This window comes from Ictidomys tridecemlineatus, chromosome 6 (genome assembly GCF_052094955.1).
Source record: "Ictidomys tridecemlineatus isolate mIctTri1 chromosome 6, mIctTri1.hap1, whole genome shotgun sequence".
Classification (NCBI taxonomy): Eukaryota; Metazoa; Chordata; class Mammalia; order Rodentia; family Sciuridae; genus Ictidomys; species Ictidomys tridecemlineatus.
Genome location: NC_135482.1, coordinates 107,440,973 through 107,446,368, shown reverse-complemented (window position 1 = coordinate 107,446,368; position 5,396 = coordinate 107,440,973).

The window sequence follows — 5,396 nt, the reverse complement described above, 5'->3', positions numbered from 1 at the left end:
GGTTATATAAATATTATTAGATTAATAAATTAACTAGGGAGCTTTATAAGTTGAATTTAAAGGTTTATGAGAAAATAGGGTTTAAATTTTGCAACTCAAGCAAATAATAACACCAGTTATTATAAGAAAGATTTCCACATGCAAAACCCCTCTTGAGCTTTAGTAAATCTCAGGTGACACATATATTCAATAGTTTACTTAAAACACATTGATCATCGGCTATGAGACAGGTGCTTTTTCAGGACCTGAGAATACGATAGAAAGTGACTCCTTCCTAATCTCCTTTGTTGAGATTATACACACAGAGGACTCGAGGGACAGATCAAATACACGACGTGATTTCAGGTAATGGAGAGATGAATGTGATCAATCAGACACCAATTCCTAGTTTGGTTTGATAGACCCAGCCTGATTTTCTCTTAAAATTGGGAGCCATCTCACCACAAAGACATGAACAGATAATTTACTATAAATTACTGCAAATTCTGAACCTGCTTGGAATGCCTGCCCATGCCTTGAACTCACCCATGCCTAGCTCTCTGACCAGATAGCAGCCCTCTCTGAAACTTTAGTGATGCCTCACAAATCTTGGCCTTCCCTGGAAAGATAACGACCTTCTCTGAGGCTCTAATGACCTTCATAAATTCTGATGTCCGGGCCAGCAAAAACGTAAACTAGCCTCTGTGTTATGTTCCTCAGAGTTCTGTTATCTGTTACTCCCCTTTGTGTAACTTTCTGGCCTATAGAGCTGGGCTGCAAGAAAGCCACAGGGCTGTCTTGTTCCCATGGTTTTTGGTGGGAGAGGTAGCCTGGCAGGTCGAAATAATAAGCTTGCTTTAATTTGATTTTAATTGGAGTCAGTGGTCTTTTCCTGTGTCCTGGTCTAACATTTTGGAGACCCCACCAAGATGACCCTGCCAGACCAGACCACAAGACCAGACTGCTAGAAATTCTAAAGCCGGCCTTTGCTACAGGGCTCCAGGCTGGAGAGCCACTCTAGAGGGTGTGCACCTTGAGACGTTCCGAGGCCTCAGAGTGAGCCTTCAATTCCCAGAGTACTGTACTGCAGTGAACTGCCGCTCTAAAACAATTAGCAAGCATCTGGTGGAGGAGGCCTCTGTAGGTAAGTGGTGCCTTTATAACACCTGGTATTAAGAGAGATCTCTTCTGAAGACAGAGAGGTGGCCTGGCGAGGCTCACATATACTCCTGTCTGGGACAGTAACGAGAAATCATTCTGTCCTCTGTACTGTTCTGTAGGGAATTCCTCTGGAAGGGTAGAGAGGTGCTGACGGGAGCTTTAGCAAGACATTGCATTGCTCCTCTGTTTTCCAGTTTTGGTGCCGTGTTTCTGTTTTCTGTGTTCTATATGTGTTTTTTTCCTGCCTTTTGTTGTGTGACTTCTATGGTAAAAACTTAAGGAACTTGGACATGAAAATGGGTAATAAAGCAAGTCAGCCTGACACCCAATTGAACTATGTTTTAAGAAACTGGGATGAACTTTACCCTCCTTTGTTAAGCAGGAGGAGAGAAGCCCCTGGCTGGCTGCTGGAGCACACTCACTGCAGAGGGCAATGCCTGCTGGGGATCTAAGAACTGAGTATCTCCCAGATTAACAAGTGAAATTCCTTTAAAACCCCTTGTCCCTCTAGATCTAGAGAGTCACAACCTTTGGGGAGGAGTCCCCTGTGTTTCTCCTTTGTTAGCAAAGCAATAAACCTCCCTTTTTCTTTTTCTCAAAACCCTATCCATTATTAAATTGGCATTAATTGGCTTCAAGGTCAGGAACTGAACTTTCAGTTACAAATTTTGACACCTCAGGGGGAAACTCTAAAGGAGCCCCCAGGAACTTTTTAAGAGTTGACTACTGAAATGTTAGGAGATATGGAGCATGCCTGGGGTGGAACCGAGCCAGAGGAGATAATCCTGTAAGTAAAAGGAGGGATGAGGGACTCCCAGCAGCTGCTGAAGCCCTTTTGCTTCGGGGAACTCCTGCCTTCCTTCCCTGCACTGTAGGGATGATGCCACCTCTGTCTACTTAAAAAAGAGAAAAAGAAAAAGGGGACACTAAATGCAGTAAAGTCACCACCAAGACCCTTGATTTTACATTTCGGGTTGCCCCTCTGTGAAAACATCTGGTCCACTCGTGGGGACATCTATGGAGCCACTGGTGTAGGACTCGAATGGGAGTTAGAAACCTGGGGAGTTTTTCTCTTATCTGCTCTGTTTTAAAGGTTCCTGTATGTCAGCCATAGTTTGGAGCTCCTTTCTGTCTGTCTGTTGTTGTATTTCTTTTTATTAAATTGAAATTTTTATTAAATTTTTATATCTGTTTCTGGTCCTTTAAGACATGGGCAATAATGTGTTGATATTATAAATTGTTTCTTGGGGGTGATCTTGGCTGAATGTATGTCTAAAAGATGGTGTTTTATTATAATAATCTGGTATCTGAATGGGTTTTTGAAGCATTGCACAATCTTGCAGTTAAAAGTTGGGTTTAGGTAATTGTTTAGTTTATGATTTTAGATAATTCATGCCACAGAACTTAAATATCTAGGATGGAAAACTAAATAACTTTACTTCCAAGTTGGCAAATAACTCCAATCATTCAGTTTTTTCACCATTTTTGAATTGAGTAGCCTGGGAAAATGTCACTATATGTATCAGTGCATTAATTTGGACAAGGATAGTAAATCATAGTATGGTATCTGTTCCCCTCAGCGTGTAGGGCTTGGGGAAAGTAAAGTGTTGGATTGGGGATTGGTCTGGCTTATTCAAATGACGTTGAATAGCAACAGTCTTGGAAATTTTAAAGCTTAATTTTGGATATAGATGGTAGTGTGTGGTTCTCTTTTGAAAAATTTTTAGGTGATTTAATGTAACTTAATACTACTTTAGGAACTTCAGAACAAAGGAAGTGGCCTAATGATTCTGAAGGGATTTCTTCTGATGATAGCTTTTATATTATCAAGTAAGATCCTATTTTCAGTTGTGTGCGAGCAAGCTTTTCTAGTATAGGAATTTTTTTTTAAGAGAAAGAGAGAGAGAGAGAGAGAGAGAGAGAATTTTAATATTTAATTTTTTTAGTTTTCGGTGGACACAACATCTTTGTTTGTATGTGGTGCTGAGGATTGAACCCAGGCCGCATGCATGCCAGGCAAGTGCGCTACCACTTGAGCCACATCCCCAGCCCCAGGAAAAATTTTTTCCTTTGGCAAAACAAGATGTAAAGATATGAAATTTTGTAAATTGTATCTTAAACTTGTATCATAATTTTCAACATCCAAACCTGAAAATTATGACTTATGGTTAAAATGCCTTTGACATGAGGTTTCTGTTCAGAACAGCATTTTTCCCTGCTTCTTTCTGACCTCAGCCAGGACTTACTTGAAATGCAAACAGAAGAAGCCTGTGAGCTCAGTAGGAGACTGATCTGAAGCCCAAGGAAAAAAAGAGTAAAGGTATCTTTTACCTGAACTCAAACAAGACTAAACCAAAAAGTAAATTATATGGTATTTACTAATTACTGGCTGGTCTTTTTTTCTAGGACTCTTGCTTTTTCTTAGATTCTATATTTTTTGAGCTCATGATTTTGATCCTACAGACCTAGGTTAATGTTTTTCTGATCAATTCTATTTTTGATCAACTGTGGAGTTTTTAAAACATTGCAATGGAGATTTCACCTGTGAAAGCTACAAGGCCTTTACTATTGTGTTATGTGTGCACATTTGTATTATGTGTTGTATGTCTATATGTGTGTATGTACGTATATCATATATATGATATACAAATTAACAGATATAAGGAGTGCTCATAGAATTTTTAAAAAATGGATCCAAAGATCTTTAATTCACGTGATTTAAATGGTTCAATTTAAATTGGATAAACGGATAAAAATAAATGTCTTTAAATTTAAGCTTACAAGTTTTTCTAGGTGTTCACAAAAACTAATAAAATATTAATGTCTATAAAATGTCTAATATGCCTTGGTTTTAGGACTTTCCTTAAACAGGGAAAAAATTGCTAACACTGTTCAATATACTTGTCTAATATTTTGATAAAATAAGTAAAGTAAATTTGGTATGGGATTACTAATACTTTTGTTAGATATCTGATTGATATACTAAGATCTGTATAAGTTTATTTTAACAATCGGTCATGTGTTAAAAAGACAAAGATTTCTTAAAACATAAGTTTACCCATAGCATTGTGTTTATTAAGTTTTATTTCTTTTTTTCTAGAGCAAGTAACCATAAAAATTAAACAACTGGTTAAATAAGAAGTGTTATTTTAGAGCATTGTACTGTCATTTCTTTAAAAGCTAAACTTGGTTAATATAAAAACATCAATGTAATTGTGATGTATTAATGTGCTCATATCTTCCAGGTATACAAGTGTGTAAGGGAGAAGCTTTAAAAGAGCATTATATCAAGCTGGTGTTCGGAAGTTGTATGGTAATTTTAAGCTTAAAAAAACATATTGGGAATTTATTTACCTGTTATCAATAAGATATGTAAAGTTTTATGTTACTTTTTACATTGGGGAACAATTTAAATGTATTTTTAAGTCAATAAGAGCCTAATCTATGTAAAGGTTAATATTATAAAGCACAAAGTATTTTGCTCCTTTCCACAAAAGGTTAAAAACTTTCAGCCTTTCTTTAATTCATGTTTTAAATGTGATATCATATGGTGTTAGTATCCATGTGACCTCAAACAATTGATGTAAACTTTGTAAAATGATATTTAAAAGACAAAGATCAGCTTTAGAACTAGAACACTTAAGATTTATGAAGAGCCCTGTCTCACCTGAGAATAGGCTCTGTGTCCCATCTTACTACATGTGAGAATGACTACTAAAGCAGTAGGCCAGATTTTAGTTCATTTAAAGTTGTGTTCAAAAGTTGTTTTTCTGTCAAGATTACTAGGATCTCAAACAGGGGATATAATGTATAACCCAGCCAAAATTCAGGGTAGCTATTATATGAACTAAATATGTTTTTACTCTTGATAATTTTATTTTTTAATTTCCTTATAAATGATCTAAAGATTCCCTGTTAGTGTTTTGCAGAGGTGTTGCTTTAAGAACACAACCTGGGTTAAATTTAAGATAATAAGCCATCACCTATAGGAAAATACAGACCCAATTAATAAAAAAATAAATAATTGTAAAGTTTTAGACATTAAAGCCCAGTACTCTTAATATAAGGCTGTTAAATTTTATCTGATGGATGTTTAAGTTTTAAAATTAAAGTTAAATTAAAAGGGCCAAAAAAAAAAACAATATTTGGTTCTTGTCCTCTGAGTCAGTCTGAATCCGGGGAACAGGGGACTTCTCTAAAGAGCTTTGCAACTCTGGGCCACATAACCTCCGGATCAGGGAGACTAATGAGACCAC